We start from the raw sequence: 18,027 nt of genomic DNA, 5'->3' as shown, positions 1-18,027 counted from the left end.
CCTAACCTGGCCTAATCATTTATGTGACTACGTCTGCCTCTCCTCTCTCTTCTGCCATTGCAGAGTCTTGCACGCTGCAGTCACTCACATGACTACGTCGGCCATATATCATTGCTTTTAGGTAGTATGCTCGTAATTGTATGATAGAGGTTTGTTGATTCGTATTATTGAGTTTTGATCTGTATTGTTGGGTGAATAAACTCTGTTATCTTTTAAGGAGCAGTTTATTTGATTATGATTATTTTGTGCATATGTGTTGTGATAATAGCTGGTTGTTATAGTCAGTGCTCGGATTCAACCCGTCACTCTTCACTCTAAATGTGGAATAGTACCTAAACTACTGACATTTTAACATCAATTTTGAGACTTAATTCACAGTTTGGTAATTTGTCCCTGAACACAGGGTGGTGCCCCGTTATAATTAATCTATATTAATAATCCTATTGATATTAATCATTTTACTAATATCAATAATTACATTTTTATACTTGCTAATAACCAAACTCGCTCTTGTCAGATCCCAACATTTAAAAGATAATGTACTCAGACATCCCCACACTTTAATACACATGCATACATGCACACACTACAATTACATTGTCCTACTGAGTAGAAGAGGGGTGGGGGGTGTTGCTAGGCAACCCCTATTTCTAAGGTGAGCAAGACAGTGCTGAGGGAGCATAGTGAGCGATAGAGAGAACGCACGTGAGGGAGATAATGAGTGTCTGAAACCAGAGGGGTTGACCACAGGAAATTCACACTTAATCATTCAAACTACATGCAAATGAAGACACACATGCTTAAACACACACACTGAAACAAGCACTTTTCTCCTCTCTTTGCACATCTTTTACACTCTCTCCATGTCGTCCTCTCCTGTCAATGTACATTCGGGATACTATGGCTACAGAATAAGAGCGGATAATAAGTGTGGATAGCTGCAAACGGTGAATATGTTAATATGTACTGAAGAGTCGGATTGGTAATGTATTCAAATGTTTTTCATTTAGGCTACAGGAGGATTTTCCAGCTGAGAGTGTGTCTCAGCGTGACTGTATGTATGTGTATGTGAGAGCGCATGTGAGGGCTTAAGCTCAGCAGCATCAACATACAATGAAAAATCTGACTCGTTCACACTGTTGTCGGCATGCACCGCTTGGTCTCAACGTAGACACCGTTCAACTATGCTTAGGAAGAGGAGTATGCTGACGCAGCCATCTACTGAGAAATGCTTTTTGGTATTTGTGTGTACTGACAAATCTGCAGCACACTACACAGTGGCTGTCTGATGGGTAAAAATAACTTTATGGTAAGGAAGCATTCATTCCTTCCGAACCATGTTTAGAAATACAAACACTTGCAAATGCCTTCCCTCAAGCCTGAATACTGATGATTAGGTGATGATACAGCCCCTTAGCTCAAAATAATTTTCGGTTTCAAGGGATCAAAAGCTCGGTTTCAACAAGCATTATCTTAACTCAATGGGATTCAATTCCTTGCCTCAAAAAGTCTTAAAATATACCTAAAGTCGCATAATAAAGCAGCGAAGACAAGTAACTCTTTCCCTGCTATCAAACTGGTAGCAGATGTAAACTGAACGAACGATTGTCTTTATCATCAATGAATCTGCCTTTTTTCTTGCTGATAATTTTAATGATTGTTTTGTATATAAAATGTAATAAAGTCGTACAAAATGCCAATTGTATTATCCCAAAGAGCAAGTGAATGAGTGCTCAAACGAGTACTTTTGAGCATGAACTGTAAGCTCGGCCCACCTGGCTTTAGAGGAATATTACTCACATCCACAAACAGGAGGCTCCTCGCACGGACAAGTAGCACGGCTACGCAAGCATGACATCGTTAATGCCGAAGTATTTCAGAAAGTGATGTTTTAGCTAGAGATTCAATCCCAATACTACACGTGGAGTGTGGGTAATGGCCGCTCCAATACCAGTGAATTAATTCATAAGTTTTATGCCTCACTGTGTGAAAGTGACTGGGATTGTGCTTTTATGTGTCAGGTGACAACAGGCTTGACTAACACATTGCTTGTCTAACTTTGTTAAACAAAATACGCCAAATACATATATAAATCTACATTTTCGTTAATTGTTATGCATTATTAAAATAATAAATTGTTCTCCAGCAACTTGGTTAAAAATCTTTAACAATTAACAGCAATGACAATTAAAGTGCAAAACGTTTCATTACAGTCACAAATTGGTCAAAAAATAAACAGGATTCAAAATTCAAGTATAAATGTATATAAAATTTATAAAAATATAATTGAATTGAATAGATCTGCTCCATTGTCAATCATACCCAAGCCAGCTATTTGAGGCTGTATAAGTCCGATTTCAAATATCTATATCAGTATCAGTGCGTCCATAGTTTTAGCAAACATTCATGTGTGAGCTTATGACTGGATAAAGAGGAGACTTGTATAATACTGGACCAGTGTGGATTCTTCGCACACTGTTGAGGCATACCAGATGAACAAAGTTTTCTTAATGAATTCAAGGTAACACAGGTGAGTAATTGATATACAAATGATCTGTTTGGGGGTGAAGCATTCTTTTAAGCGCTCAGTAAGAAAAAAAGTGAAGGAGATTGTGTTTATAGGCTGTTTGAACCAACACAGAGAACATAACCTACTGTTTGTGTGGGAGTGGAAGTTGTGAGATTGAAGTCTTGCCTGGTATGATTGCAAATGGCAAAAATTCAAAGCAGTATACACTGAACAATGGCTTCATCCAGTGCCGAGTTAAAAAAAACAAAAAACGTTGCTGTCTCCAACTTACAAGGTTTATGAATACTATGCACCCTTTCATAAATCTGAAAACAAGAACAAAGAATGCCCAAAGGAAAGTGAAACCCTAAACATCTGTCAATAATCAAATAATATAGGGAGTGAAACCAAATGTGGCCTGCAGGACATGTGTGAGTTTGTCCGCATTTGAAGAATGAATCAAAAATAAATCAATTTAATTTTGTTGCACGTACAAGATGTACTTCCCTTAGATTTCGTAATATATAGTCATATTTGTACTAGGTAAGCATACACTCTCATTTTCATCAGGAGAGACTGTTCACACATTGTACACACATAATAAAAAAAAAGGATCCCATTTTAAAAAGCTATTAGAGCATGCCTTCTGCATAGAAGGTGCTCTAATTGCAAGACATTTCAAAGAGTTAGCAAATGATCAGTTCTGCTTTGCCAATGTTGTTGCAGGAGGCCTCATGAGAACAGCAAAGTAGCAGTTTAGGTCGGACTGAACTATTGCTCAAGATTTTCATTCAACTATTTCCACATTTCATTCCCTTTCATCTTTTACTTTTAATGTCTTCTGATGTGTTTGGCTTCTCACACACACTGGCCAGTTGCCTGAAACAAATAAACCCAAAGCAATAATTTAACAGTTTAAATTTAATCTGTAACAAATGTGCTGAACAGCCAAATTTAACTGAAAACATTAAGCACTTAATGCATAACTTGTGAAATTGCGTTTAGGCTTTGGGGGACTTTTAATACTGATGCTGCTATTTATTTGATACTCCACATTTCCCTTTCCATCTCCCAACAATCTCCTCAAGTATGATAGCGCTGTGAGGAGGCTAAACTGGGACTTGGACCCAGGGCTTTGTGAAGAGAGGCCCTTAACCAACAAAGCCAGAGGGCCATGACAATGATCAGTAAAGAAGCAATGTTTCAGTTGGGAACCTCAAAATACATTTTCAAAAATTAACATGTTGCATTTAAAACAGAAATCAAAATAAAATAATAAAATGGAGTGTGAACACAAAGCTTTAGTCTGGCCTATTTAATGAGGTTTAATCTGTGAGTAATATGCTAAGCGGCCTAAATGAAACAATAAATGCTTAATGCCAGAATACTAATAATAAATGTTTAAAAAAATCTAATTTTAAAAGGTTTGAAAGACAGTATAGCCTATATAATCATTCTGGGGCTCCTCCAGTGTTCCAACAAACAGGGTACAAAACATCCGATCCACAACATGATAACTCACATGAAGTTTTGGGCCTTCTAGTATAATCTCAGGACTCAAAGTTGACCAATCTATTCCTGACTTATAAACCTTTTTTAGTTTGTCTACACATTTCTTTAATCTCTACCATCAGAGCTCTTGGCCAGATAGCACAGTATCAGGTCAGGGAAGAACACTTACTTTGTTTTACCTTCCTCTGATCGACATTCTCCTCAACACTGCAGAAAAGGCACTGCTGGGATTCGAACCCAGGATCTCCTGTTTCCTAGACAGGCACTTTAACCAACTAATCCACGACACCCTAGAGTTTATTGTAGGACTGGGAAATCACCAAGTTACTTAATCGTTGGAAAAACACATTTGATAACCCAACTCAATGTTTCATGATATTAACAGCAAATTCTAACATTTAAGATGTTGGAACCAGCAAATGCTAGGCATGGTAGTTCTCCAATCCAAATGTTCCTGTACCTAATCTCTAAATGGATATTTCTAATGTCAAGTATTGGTGATAGACTTGTGCTGACCGTTGAAAAGGCACTGCTGGGATTCGAACCGAGGATGGCAGAGTCCAGCCAGTCTTACCTGTGCATAGTCTCTCTCCAGCTGTCCTTTCTTAAGACTATAGGTCCTACAGGAAGAGAAAGAGACAGATGTTTATTTAATTGTCTGCAAGGCAAATATTATATGTTATATTAAATAATTGTTATAAATTCAAGTAGCTCACAAGTTACTGTGTCTTGTAAGAAAAAACAAAGTATAATGTTGAGGTGTAAACGCAAATTAAAGACAGGAGGAAAAATATATAAATCCGATTTTTTTTCCCATTAGTTTCTGTACTGTCATGAAAAAAAAAAGAGCGTGTCCAAATAATTTTTGGGCTCCTCAGATTTCTTGGGAGTGGACTTTTCTGTCTCTTAAATCCAGGACTGACCCACCTCCTGACTCACAACATGTTTACAAAAAAAACCTACAAATCCCCCCCTTGCCGTCTCTACATCACACAACATCCTGGCAGCAGAGATAGTGGAAGCTCTTATCACAGCCCAGGAATGTACAGAATGAAAAACATAACATCAGATATACGATTACGCTGACAGATAATTGTACTCGCACGGTTTGCTGAATGAACAGAGCAGCATGTATAATAAAGATGACCACACCGGGTGCACAAACATTTTACCTGCATATTTTGACATCAATTATATTCAAATATCATACCCATCAATGAAGTAAAATGGTCCTCAATAGCATCAATATGTCGTATATGACTCCTACTAAAGCGGCCTCGTTATTTAACATCTCTTCAACAGTTTAAGCTCTTGAGGAATTGAATGAATTATAAAGGAAGTTAAAAAACTTGAACCCCACTGGGGGATTATTTTAATATTTGGATCTTTGTCTGTGAAGTTTGCGATTGTTTCTGATGTAAGTAAGTATATGCTTTTGTGTGACTGGCTCTGTTCGTTTTGCGTCTGCTCTCAGTCTCTTTTACAAAGGTGATCTTGATCTTAATGAGATCACATAATGGATGTAAGAAAATAAAGTTTCATGAAATATAAAAAAGACTGATTCTGAAGTGTAGAACTTGGAACTGCTGGAATACCTAATCCTGGACCTCTTACTGGAGACAATATACAGCCATGCATGGAAGTTAGTGTATATATAGCAAGTTTTCAAGTAGATGACAGCACTTCTCACTTAACAACCTCAACACATTCAACTGCTCTAGATTGTAGAAAAGGCTCTGCTGGGATTTGAACCCAGGATCCCCTGTTTACTAGACAGGCGCTTTAACCAACTAAGCCACAGCGCCCTAAACATAAACATCCAAACATCACAATAAACGCATTGCTATTACTGATGAAAATAATGTGAGGAACTTAAGTAAATGGAGGTACTAGGCTTTCTAGACGGTGTTATGAGGCTTGAATGTAACTGCTACGGCTGATTCCAACCTCATGCAAGTTTCTAGGAACAAGCGCTGAACCTATGGTGACAACGTTTTCAACAACAATATACAGCAAGCATGGAAGTTAGTAAATATAAGTAGTTTTCAAGTAAATGACAGCATTTCTCACTTACCAACCACTCTAGATTGTAGAAAAGGCTCTGCTGGGATTTGAACCCAGGATCTCCTGTTTACTAGACAGGCGCTTTAACCAACTAAGCCACAGCGCCCTAAACATAAACACCCAAACATCACAATAAACGCATTGCTATTACTGATGAAAATAATGTGAGGAACTTAAGTAAATGGAGGTACTAGGCTTTCTAGACGGTGTTATGAGGCTTGAATGTAACTGCTACGGCTGATTCCAACCTCATGCAAGTTTCTAGGACCAAGCGCCGAACCTATGGTGACAACGTTTTCAACAACAATATACAGCAAGCATGGAAGTTAGTAAATATAAGTAGTTTTCAAGTAGATGACAGCACTTCTCACTTACACTCTAGATTGTAGAAAAGGCTCTGCTGGGATTTGAACCCAGGATCTCCTGTTTACTAGACAGGCGCTTTAACCAACTAAGCCACAGCGCCCTAAACATAAACACCCAAACATCACAATAAACGCATTGCTATTACTGATGAAAATAATGTGAGGAACTTAAGTAAATGGAGGTACTAGGCTTTCTAGACGGTGTTATGAGGCTTGAATGTAACTGCTACGGCTGATTCCAACCTCATGCAAGTTTCTAGGACCAAGCGCCGAACCTATGGTGACAACGTTTTCAACAACAATATACAGCAAGCATGGAAGTTAGTAAATATAAGTAGTTTTCAAGTAAATGACAGCACTTCTCACTTACCAACCACTCTAGATTGTAGAAAAGGCTCTGCTGGGATTTGAACCCAGGATCTCCTGTTTACTAGACAGGCGCTTTAACCAACTAAGCCACAGCGCCCTAAACATAAACACCCAAACATCACAATAAACGCATTGCTATTACTGATGAAAATAATGTGAGGAACTTCAGTAAATGGAGGTACTAGGCTTTCTAGACGGTGTTATGAGGCTTGAATGTAACTGCTACGGCTGATTCCAACCTCATGCAAGTTTCTAGGACCAAGCGCCGAACCTATGGTGACAACGTTTTCAACAACAATATACAGCAAGCATGGAAGTTAGTAAATATAAGTAGTTTTCAAGTAGATGACAGCACTTCTCACTTACCAACCACTCTAGATTGTAGAAAAGGCTCTGCTGGGATTTGAACCCAGGATCTCCTGTTTACTAGACAGGCGCTTTAACCAACTAAGCCACAGCGCCCTAAACATAAACACCCAAACATCACAATAAACGCATTGCTATTACTGATGAAAATAATGTGAGGAACTTCAGTAAATGGAGGTACTAGGCTTTCTAGACGGTGTTATGAGGCTTGAATGTAACTGCTACGGCTGATTCCAACCTCATGCAAGTTTCTAGGACCAAGCGCCGAACCTATGGTGACAACGCTTTCAACAACAATATACAGCAAGCATGGAAGTTAGTAAATATAAGTAGTTTTCAAGTAGATGACAGACAACGTTTTCAACAACAATATACAGCAAGCATGGAAGTTAGTAAATATAAGTAGTTTTCAAGTAGATGACAGCACTTCTCACTTACCAACCACTCTAGATTGTAGAAAAGGCTCTGCTGGGATTTGAACCCAGGATCTCCTGTTTACTAGACAGGCGCTTTAACCAACTAAGCCACAGCGCCCTAAACATAAACACCCAAACATCACAATAAACGCATTGCTATTACTGATGAAAATAATGTGAGGAACTTCAGTAAATGGAGGTACTAGGCTTTCTAGACGGTGTTATGAGGCTTGAATGTAACTGCTACGGCTGATTCCAACCTCATGCAAGTTTCTAGGACCAAGCGCCGAACCTATGGTGACAACGTTTTCAACAACAATATACAGCAAGCATGGAAGTTAGTAAATATAAGTAGTTTTCAAGTAGATGACAGCACTTCTCACTTACCAACCACTCTAGATTGTAGAAAAGGCTCTACTGGGATTTGAACCCAGGATCTCCTGTTTACTAGACAGGCGCTTTAACCAACTAAGCCACAGCGCCCTGAATAAGGACCCCGAAACTGCTTATATTTGGAAGAAGAAATTCCAAACAACAATGCTATTCTGGGAGTAATGATATAAAACAAGAAAATAAGCAATTTCTCACATTAAAATGGGAACACCACCTAAATTAAGAATTCTAATTTTTGTTTTCATGGACTTGGAGAGTTCAACGTATGAAGTTAAAAAAATGTTCGGATAATGAAAATCCCTTAATTCCTTTGAGTTTAGCATGGTAATACTCAGATACCTGTGACTGCGATTGACCAATTTTGATTAGAAAAAAACACACAAACGTCAGCTGCTGGAACTTTCTACTTTCAAGTTCAAATAAATGACTTTGCTTACTGTAGAGGCACAGCTGGGATTCGAACCAAAAATCTTATGTTTACTTAACAGGCACTTTGACAAACTAAGCCACATATGCATCCAAGGACAAAACTCCTGTATATTAAAACCCACAACTAACACTGACCACTAGGGTATGCTGTAAATGTGTTTTTGGAGTACCAAAGGTTAAAGACAAGAGCAGCTATGTAAAGCAATATTTATGGAGGTCTAACAATAACTAACAAACCTACGTTGTCTGGGAAGGCACTTGCTGGGATTCATAGACAGGCACTTTAACCAAAAAAGCCACTGTTCCACGGCTATGACTTTGGAAAACACGTTCTTTAGCTTGGCAACCTTGACAAAGAGTTTTCATAAAAGCAATAAATTGCAACAGATTGCATCACTATAAACGCATTGCTATTACTGATGAAATGAATTTGAGCAATTAAAGTAAATTGAGGCGGTAGGCTTTGACGGTGTTATGAGACTTGAATGTTACTGCTACTGTTGATTCCAACCTCCTGCAAGTCTCTAGGAACTAGTACTGAACCTAGGGTGACAACGTTTTCAGTCGGCGCCCTCTCTCTGTGGAACTCTTTACCAAATCACATCAAAAAAGCCACCATATTGCCATTATTCAAGAAGGCCCTCAAGACCAACCTCTTCATGCCTGACTTCCCCAGCTAAAACAGGAACATGTGTAAAAGGAACAACTTGTGTGTTTAGCTATATTCAAACACAATATCATCTTAAGTCATCATTGAAAGCAGGAGGTTACAGGACAAATCTTTAGCCTTTCAAGGTTATCTTGACCAACTATTATCCACCACTGCGCCGGGGTCCATGGGGGCTAGGCACTGCCAAATCGTTAGAGGAGCTTACTTTGTGTAGGTTTTGATACAGGACTTGTGCTGACTGTAGATAAGGCACTGCTGGAATGTGGTCACTGGATCTCCTGACTAGACAGGCACTTTAACCAACTAAGGCACGGCGCCCTATATTGTGACCTATACATTGTGAGCAATGTAATGTCACCAGTGGAAATTTCCTCCATCAAGTTTTGATATAAGACGTTTACTGTCTGTAGAAAAAGGCTCTGCTGGGAATATAACCCAGGATCTCCTGTTTACATTACATTACATGACATTACAGTCATTTAGCAGACGCTTTTATCCAAAGCGACTTACAGGAAGTGTATTCAACATAGGTATTCAAGAGAACTACTAGTCACCAGAAGTCATACGTGCATCTCCTTTCTTAAACAAGCATCTTAAAGCATAAACCAGAGCAAAAGTATAGTGCAGAGGCAAATTATGTTTGCTAGACAGGCATTTTAACCAACTAAGCCATATCACCACATAGCTTAGCTCATCATTTGTGAGTAATTTTTCAAATAGTTATTTGTTGGAACAAGACTCTAAACTGTGGAATAAGCCACCATAAACCAATATAAAAGGCCCAGCCAGGCAAAAGAAAAATAATACTATAAATACTGTGATTTACCACAAAACCCCCCTGATTTAAAAGAAATACTGTGATACTGATTTTTGGTAATACCGCCCAGCACTATTGCTTACTTTGTGAGCAATGTCTGAATTGGTTATCTGTTGGAATGACATATTCCAAAAACGATACTCTATTGACCACCAATGCTTGGAATCACACGCATGTGCCTGTACAAAATTCACCATGGGCAATTTCATCTTTCAAGTTTTGATACAAAGACTTGTACTGACTAGAGGAAATGGAGGGCTGAGATTAGAACCCAGGATGTCTTCTTGACTGCACAGGCACTTTAACCGACTAGTATGATAGCATGACAATGAGCAATCAAGCAGCAATATTTCCAAAGGCAACCTCAAAATGAAGTTTCAAAAAAGGCGATTTATTGAATTGAATAACCTTAAGCATATTGTACTTTGAACAGAAATACAATATAAATGAAAAAGGATAAATAACTCAGGCTGCACGCTGGTGTAGTGGTTAGCACTGTCACCTCACAGCAAGAGGGGCCCGGGTTCAATTCCCGGGCTAGACAACCTTCTGTGTGGAGTTTGCATGTTCTCCCTGTGTCAGCGTGGGTTCTCTCCGGGTTCTCCGGCTTCCTCCCACAGTCCAAAGACGTGCAGCTTAGGTGCATTGAAGACTCTAAATTGCCCGTAGGTGTGGATGTGAGTGTGAATGTTTGTCTGTCTCTATATGTCAGCCCTGCGAGAGACTGGCGACCTCTCCAGGGTGTACCCTGCCTTCGCCCATTGACAGCTGAGATCGGCTCCAGCACCCCTGCGAAACTGGATAAGCGGGTTACGGAAAATGGATGGAATGGATGGATAAATAACTCAAAAGTAACTTATATAATGTAGTGAAGTACTACTTTTTTTTAATCCAATTTTAAAATGTATGAAAAACAGTATCATATATAATCTTCCTGGTCAAAAAAAACCAAAACAGAACAAACATAGTAGTTCAGTGTGATATTAAGAAGTGGAGGGGCAATGCATGGTGGATGAAAGCTAGTTAGTCTCAGAAGTTTATTATGGAGAGAGCACTTCACATTGTATAAAAAATAAAAAAGAAGCCCCAGAATATCCTGTTTACTTGACAGGCACTTTAAACAAGAGCACCCTGAAACACCCCAATACAGAGCTATGTGAAAATTACTAATTTGTTGGGAATACACATTCCAAAACGAAAATGCTAAATGAAAGTTAAAAAGTAAAGTCTCACTTTAAACATAGAATGGAAATCCCTCAATGCCCAGATGAGAGTGTGTCTGACAGGAAATACTTAAGTGCTTAGGAGTGGACATAAGTGTATGTACTGTATGTGTGTGTGAAGGCAGAGAGAGGGAATGATCAAACGTGGGAAAACAGCTGAGATCAATGGTTTACAGGACACAGCCTGAGATCAGTGACAACAGGATAAGCAACATGAGTCACCGACAGAGACAGAGGCGGAGGAGGGAGGTGATGTTTTCTCACTGCGTGATCACCACGAGATACAATAGAGCAGATTCTCTGCAGTGATTCTACTAGGAGATTGGGCAAGCGTTTGGACAAAGACATTTACAAAGACATTTACAAAGACATTTACCCAAGTCCGCCTCAGCTCCACCAACGATCCACCTCTTGGCCCATTTTAAGAGCTAGGCTGTGTCGTCACTGCCAGGAATAGCTAAGTAACAGCTGGAGCCGCCCACTTTGATATTCACAACGGCTCTATAGAAACCTATGGGTGACGTCACAGAGACTATGTCCATATTTTATATAATCTATGTTCAGGACATAATAACTGAAAAAAATCTCCACAGCCTTGAAAAATCAGTTGTTACGGCTACAGCAAGCTTAAAATTGGAATTTAAATAATTCTGTTGGTAAAACTTTCAAAAAGCCTTGTGCTATCACCAAACCTATGCTTTGACTTTCTTGTGATGGGGGTCACAGGGAAAGAAAATTCAAGTATCAAAATATTATTATCGTGACAAATCACAGAAACGAGCAGGCGTGGGAAGAGTTGACCTAACAGTTCCCTCTCAGTCTAACTAGAGGTGTGTGGCCATGACCTCGGAGCTAGGGATGAGACGATATCGGATCCCAACAAAAACTGTTTCTAACAGGATAATGTGAATATCGCCATGAGTGACTTGAAAAAGCTGTCTTGCTCGCTATCATGGCAGAGAATTGATATAGCCCTGATTTAAAAAATACAAGAATGATCATGTAAGAAAGAACAGACTCAAATAATGTTGCAATTTCTTAAATGAATTTATCTGTTTTTATGCAGGGGGACCATATGATTTATGATTACCTTATTAAAGACTGTTAGAATATTTTTCACTGAAATGGATGTTCATTAAAAAAATATTGTTTCTTAATTTAATCTATAGTCAAGTGATTCAAGTTGGGTTTAGTGCCATTTTAAGAGTTTTAAGCATTTTTTTATGATTATTGGGATAATATCGCAATTATTTTGTCCTGACTTGAAATGTTCATATTGCCTAATGCCTATTCATAGCAAACCATTGTTCTGATCAGCTGTGGCTTCTGGAATCTGAGAAATCCCTGTGGAGACAATTCTCAAACAGAAATACAATGTACAATATCAATATAAAAACAGAAACAGAAACATTGTGTAATATAATCCCAAATAGAAAATGTTAATTATATGGATTACCCACTGGTCAAATCCTGTGCCACCTTCACCAAAGACATGACCATACGACATTAATATGAATCTATTTTGAGAGCACTGCATTAAACTGTGGGAACAGATCAATTCCAGTTGCTTGGAACTTAATTGTTTTCTTGTAAAAGTTATCAATGCTAGAGAATCCTTATGGTATAATGCCATTCTCCGCCATGTTCGTCTGCAAGGACCACTGCTATATTGCAGATGCGTTGTCACTAGCAGACCCTATCGACCGTGAGTCGGTTAAGAGTGGTGAGTAAGGAGAAAGCAGTCAGTCAGTGGCAGTATTAAACAGAATGTAAAAAGGTGTTCTGAGAAAGTGTGAGTCACCGCAACTAAGAGAGGTCTTTGAGCATGCAGCCATAACGCGAGAATGCGAGATTAGTCCAGGACAAAAAAAGTGGTTACAGCCCACTCGCACACGCACAGACGCACACAATCATACACACCACCAAACACATAAACCTCACCCAAGGCTTATGCCTGGTGGAGATAATAAAAACACTGAATAAAAGGTATGATTCATTGCAAAACTGTTAAATAATGACTCATTTGTATGGATGGATTATAAAGTATTATTCTGGTATATTTTTGTACCAGATACTAGTAAAATGGGTATTTAACAGATGAGGTGGTTTTGTTTTTTTCTTATATGTATTATTTATCATCTGACTGCCTTGTACCCCCTTTATTATTTATACAGAAACGTTTATTTTTAAACGCAAATCACTGTATTGACTCAATCATACAGTTTTAAGGGTACCTATCCAAGTCATAGCCAGTGTTTGCTAGATGCATAGCAGGCAAATGGTGCCTTAGCGATTTGTTTAGGATGCGACACGTGTATTTTACTCTAAAAACGAATAAATAAAGTTTCAGTAGGTCCCGGCTGAAGAATCACCTTTTCGCCTCATTTTGTGACAGAAAGAACTCTGTCATCTTCTCTGTCATCTGAGCCGTATCCCCTTGGGTCTAGTATTACCTGGGGTTCTCCTGTGATTTGTAATAAAAGAGGCTGCTTGTGCTTGTGTGTCATTTCTACAAAACACAGAGGCTACCTAATTGCATTAGCAGGGTGTGAATCAGCATTGCATTCATTTGGATCTTCTTTTCCCCTATGAGTCCTTGGTTTCTTGTTCCTCCTTTTCCGAAATTATAGAGGCTGCAGTGAAAAGCATTAATGAGGAATCTGATAGAATTTTGGCTCCAAATTGAGGAGGCTCATCTAGCTACTCAGCATGGAGACCCATTAGGTTTTAATGATATCTGCAGATAGTTTCTAGGATTTGGTCAATAAATTTGAGTGAAACACTAATTTCCTTTATTCCATGCAAATGTGCCACACAGACACAGACGTGGGGGTTAAATTCCTAAATTACAACAGGGCCCCAGCTGTAATTTAGGAATTTAACCAGTGCAGTCCAGCCATCAGCAACAAAACCCGGCACTTTCTCCCTATTGTCATCTCCATGATGGATGATGCTCTTTGTATATTCTTTATAAAGCACTCTGTCTAGACTATGGTAATTTGATGCATTTGACGTTGCAACCTGTCTACAACTACTTTTAAAACAAAACAAATACCTTCTTCACAGAGGGGTGCATGGTTGTAAAGCCCCACCATGCCAATCATGAGAACAGACTCATAACACAGCGCTGCAGGGAAAAGCATGCAATGCCCTTTGCAGAAAGGCCATCATCATGCAGAGTGTCACGATGATGGCCTTTCTGCCTTTCGGTTTCATCCGCTGATTCAAATCTACAGATTAAACCAATATGACACAACTGCAATATTGAAAATGTGTTCTAGCTCCGTTGTTAAAGTAAAAGTATGTTCGTATTCAGCGAAAGAAAGGGGCAAGGTAGGTATACGATAGCTAGGTCAATGTTTCCAAATGTGTATGAGGTGAATACAAGTATTAGACCTGCCTATTTCTATGGTTTGCACTGTGTGTGTGTGTGTGTGTGTGTGTGTGTGTGTGTGTGTGTGTGTGTGTGTGTGTGTGTGTGTGTGTGTGTGTGTGTGTGTGTGTGTGTGTGTGTGTGTGTGCTGTTGGGGCAGACATAAGGGTATGGGGGATTTAGCTGGATTGAGGACACCAAGTTGACTCCCTGAGTCCACCAACTCGTCATCGTTTTCTCCTCTCTCTCTCTCTTTCTCTTATCCTCTCTCCTAAGACTCGCCAGCTAAAACGCAGTCCCAGAGGATTAAGTGCACTACCCTTTCTCTCTCTCTTTCTTTTTCTTCTTTATTTGTTTCTATTTATTTCCCATTTCACCTTTTACAATTAGTAAAAACGCATTGGCTTAATGCAATGCACTATAGATAACAACTTATGTGTGTGTATGTGCACGTGTGTTGTAGTGTGGCTGTTGATTAAAGCCAGCCTGTGGATTAATTAGGGTAAATAACCTCAGAGCAGATTTGGGGATTTAACAGTTAAAATCTACTGTCGGCTTTAGGCAGGAAAAAACTGTGTCTGTCAACCGAGTATGTGTTTTAGTATGTCACCACACTTTCCTTGTCCTGTGAGGTCCAGCTATTAAAGAGGTTATTTGATTGACATGATATCAGCACCTTAACAAAAGTCTAGCAGCCAACAAGTCTACTTAAACAATTTCAGAGGTATAGTTGAGTCCAGAACCATCAAAAGTGTATTTTTACAAGGACAATATCAAGCAATTGGCATAACTGTGAATGGCCCAGTGTTAGCTAACTGGCTAACTCCCTACTGTAGTCAGTTCACTGATTGTTTGCAGGAATCGTTGCTGTTATCTACTCTGCATTCTAACCCTGCATGGGGACAGGTCAATAACTGTTTCCCCTATGGAAATCACTGCCGGTTATGAACTACATTGACTGTGTAGGGGTGCAACTGTCAATTATTCTTAATATTTCTAAATGTGTCAATTTGTTTGACAATTCAAATAATAGTCAAGAAAGTCTGTCGCAATTTCCAAGTCCAATGTGGCCTCTTAAGATGTCTTCTTTTGTTCGACCAACAGTCAGAAACCCAAAGATGTTGGATTTAAAAATGATGTAAAACAGAGTAAGCAGAAAACATTGCAAAAGCTGGAACTTTTAGCAAAACTGTAGAAAATAATTTTGCGATATATCATCTTAACTATGTCACATAAGGTTTTTACTGACAATAGACAGAATCACTAAATAAACAAAGTGTGCATTTCCTTCCTGTATACTTCTTATTCCGGCTTAACTATAAACTATTGTCCATTGAACGGATCAATCATTTGAGTGGTATCGGTTAAGACAGTTGACAGTTTGGACAGCTGCTGCATTTTAGTACCTCAGGTATCGCGTAGAAAAGACAGCTGGTTCTGACAGCAACAGTGGTCAAAGTCAGAGCATATTGAACGTCCATCTTGCCTCTGATTTGAATATCAGATAACCCTAACCCTTCTGATCTTTCATTAAAGCAAAATATTTCTTCGATAAAGTCAGAAAAAGTAGTGGGACCTCAGTGGCTCAAGGACGATTCGACAAAGCAGATGCTTGTTGCTGCAGGGGCTTGAGTCCAGGTCTCCAAATTGAAAGGCGGCTCCCCAATCACTGCACCACCCTGCTGCTTCTGATTTTACTACCGGGAAGAATGTGTCATCGGAAATAATTACAAAACATTAAAGGGTGTAGGAATGCACTAAGACAATGCTGCAGGCAGCGTCGTTCAACCGGGAGGATGACAAAGCCAATTTGAAGACCTGTACCCAGTGTTATGTAGCTCCATCCCTCACTGACTGAAAGAACTAACACATGGGATATGCCTAACTGGCTCTCGCACTCTCCCACAAGTGAGACCAGGGCCTTGTTCACTCTCCAAAACCCAACAGCAACAAGGCAATCTGTTCTCAAACAGCTGGAGCGGCCCCCAAGAGTGAAAGTGAGAGAGAGAGAGAGAGAGAGAGAGAGAGAGAGACAGGGAAGTCTCAGTGAGAGAAAAGGTAGAAGAAGTGTGAAAATGAGAAACAGAGAGAGAGAGAAGGGGGGATGAAAGCAGAGAAGCTGAGAGTTCGCTGTCATAAATAATCAATGCTTAGTCAACACAGAAAATGAGAGCGTGTGAAAGAACCAGGGTTTCCTCCCATTGCCAAATCCAAAAGGGGAAAACTGCCAGAATCACACACGTCACGAGTAAACAGAGCTGAGTCAAAATGAAAAAGAGAGATATGGAGACTGACAAAAAAGATAGTCAGAGCAAAACAGACAGAAATAAACACAGAAGAGAAAAAAGAAGAAGAAGAAAGAGAGGAAGAAAGACAGAGTCAGAGAGCAGGAAGAGGGCAGCAGGAAATTCCTCCGCCATTTTCCCCGACCCTTTGACTTCTCCAAAAACTAAAATATGTTTACACCCCTCCTTTTTTCTTGTTTTTCTTTTTGTACATGGCTGTGTCCATGTGTGCATCCCGTGCAAATCACAGTCACATAACAACTGGATTTTAAATCATCTGGCACTTGGTGAAAGTATTCTTCAGGATTGTGTTAGTGCAAGCATGCGATACAGACACGTCCATACCTCATGTCTTCCAGCAGGTCACATTCGGTCTGGTGTTTAAAGTGCAGTCTTGTCATCTGCTCTGTGTGCGTGTTTTTCAGCTCCTGTGTGACTTTGACCTGGAGGAAACAAAAAGACAAGTCAGGTAAAGGATTTTCACGTCATTAATTCATCCGTCTGCCGCACATGTCTGCCATTTATTTCGCGGCTCATATATTTACCTACAGAATTTCAACTCTACAACAAATCCTTTCATATTGATAATATCAATGATGAGGTATAAAACTGGATATCATCTGAGACAGTAGCGCTAAAATATTGTATTTTCCTGGTCGTGAAAGGGTTCAGTGAACTGTGAACGCCTCTACCTGCCTGAAAGTCATATACACATTAATAATTTATAATGACTTCTTTTTTCTCAGTGGCCATAAAACCCTCCCCTACTTGGATTAAATGGTGCATGAAATCACAAAAGAGTCATACACTAGTGTGACAAAAACAGTAACATAATCCAGTAGGACTGCAACTAACAAATGCCTGATTAAGTGATTTAGGGATTAATCGATAATCAAAACTGTTGCCAATTAATTTTCTGTTGATCCACTGTTCAAATGGTGTCAGCTCTATTTACAATATTACCAATATTGGGGTACTGATTCAAAAATATGACTTTTGGTTTTAGTCAGCTTCAAAAAAACTTTACTTTTTTTACTTGTCATCTCTAACCCTAACGTTGACTGAATGCACAAAGCAAACTTTTTAGATCATTAACTCTTTTCATCAAGTGCACTGATAAAGTGAATCAAGGTGAAAGTTATAATTATTCAGTTGTGATTTTTTCCATTGAGTCCATATCTGTCACAAAGGAGTTGATGGAGATAAAGAACCAAATATAAGAACCAAAGAAGTTTG

The 18,027-nt window shown here is 39.2% G+C and overlaps 7 non-coding genes across 7 annotated transcripts; all 7 read right to left on the bottom strand.

The window, feature by feature from the left end:
- Positions 1–5,752: 5,752 nt before the first annotated feature.
- trnat-agu (transfer RNA threonine (anticodon AGU)) lies at positions 5,753–5,826 on the bottom strand. The gene has a single exon. It is a non-coding gene; the product is annotated as a tRNA-Thr (tRNA).
- A 291-nt stretch (positions 5,827–6,117) lies between these two features.
- trnat-agu (transfer RNA threonine (anticodon AGU)) lies at positions 6,118–6,191 on the bottom strand. The gene has a single exon. It is a non-coding gene; the product is annotated as a tRNA-Thr (tRNA).
- Positions 6,192–6,477: 286 nt separating this feature from the next.
- On the bottom strand, positions 6,478–6,551 carry trnat-agu (transfer RNA threonine (anticodon AGU)). Its single transcript has one exon. It is a non-coding gene; the product is annotated as a tRNA-Thr (tRNA).
- Positions 6,552–6,842: 291 nt separating this feature from the next.
- Positions 6,843–6,916, bottom strand: trnat-agu (transfer RNA threonine (anticodon AGU)). Its single transcript has one exon. It is a non-coding gene; the product is annotated as a tRNA-Thr (tRNA).
- A 291-nt stretch (positions 6,917–7,207) lies between these two features.
- trnat-agu (transfer RNA threonine (anticodon AGU)) lies at positions 7,208–7,281 on the bottom strand. The gene has a single exon. It is a non-coding gene; the product is annotated as a tRNA-Thr (tRNA).
- Positions 7,282–7,645: 364 nt separating this feature from the next.
- On the bottom strand, positions 7,646–7,719 carry trnat-agu (transfer RNA threonine (anticodon AGU)). Its single transcript has one exon. It is a non-coding gene; the product is annotated as a tRNA-Thr (tRNA).
- A 291-nt stretch (positions 7,720–8,010) lies between these two features.
- Positions 8,011–8,084, bottom strand: trnat-agu (transfer RNA threonine (anticodon AGU)). Its single transcript has one exon. It is a non-coding gene; the product is annotated as a tRNA-Thr (tRNA).
- Positions 8,085–18,027: the final 9,943 nt, after the last annotated feature.

Source organism: Anoplopoma fimbria, chromosome 1 (genome assembly GCF_027596085.1).
Source record: "Anoplopoma fimbria isolate UVic2021 breed Golden Eagle Sablefish chromosome 1, Afim_UVic_2022, whole genome shotgun sequence".
Classification (NCBI taxonomy): domain Eukaryota; kingdom Metazoa; phylum Chordata; class Actinopteri; order Perciformes; family Anoplopomatidae; genus Anoplopoma; species Anoplopoma fimbria.
The sequence above is the reverse complement of the archived record's forward strand: the minus strand, read 5'-3'. Positions and strand labels throughout refer to the sequence as shown.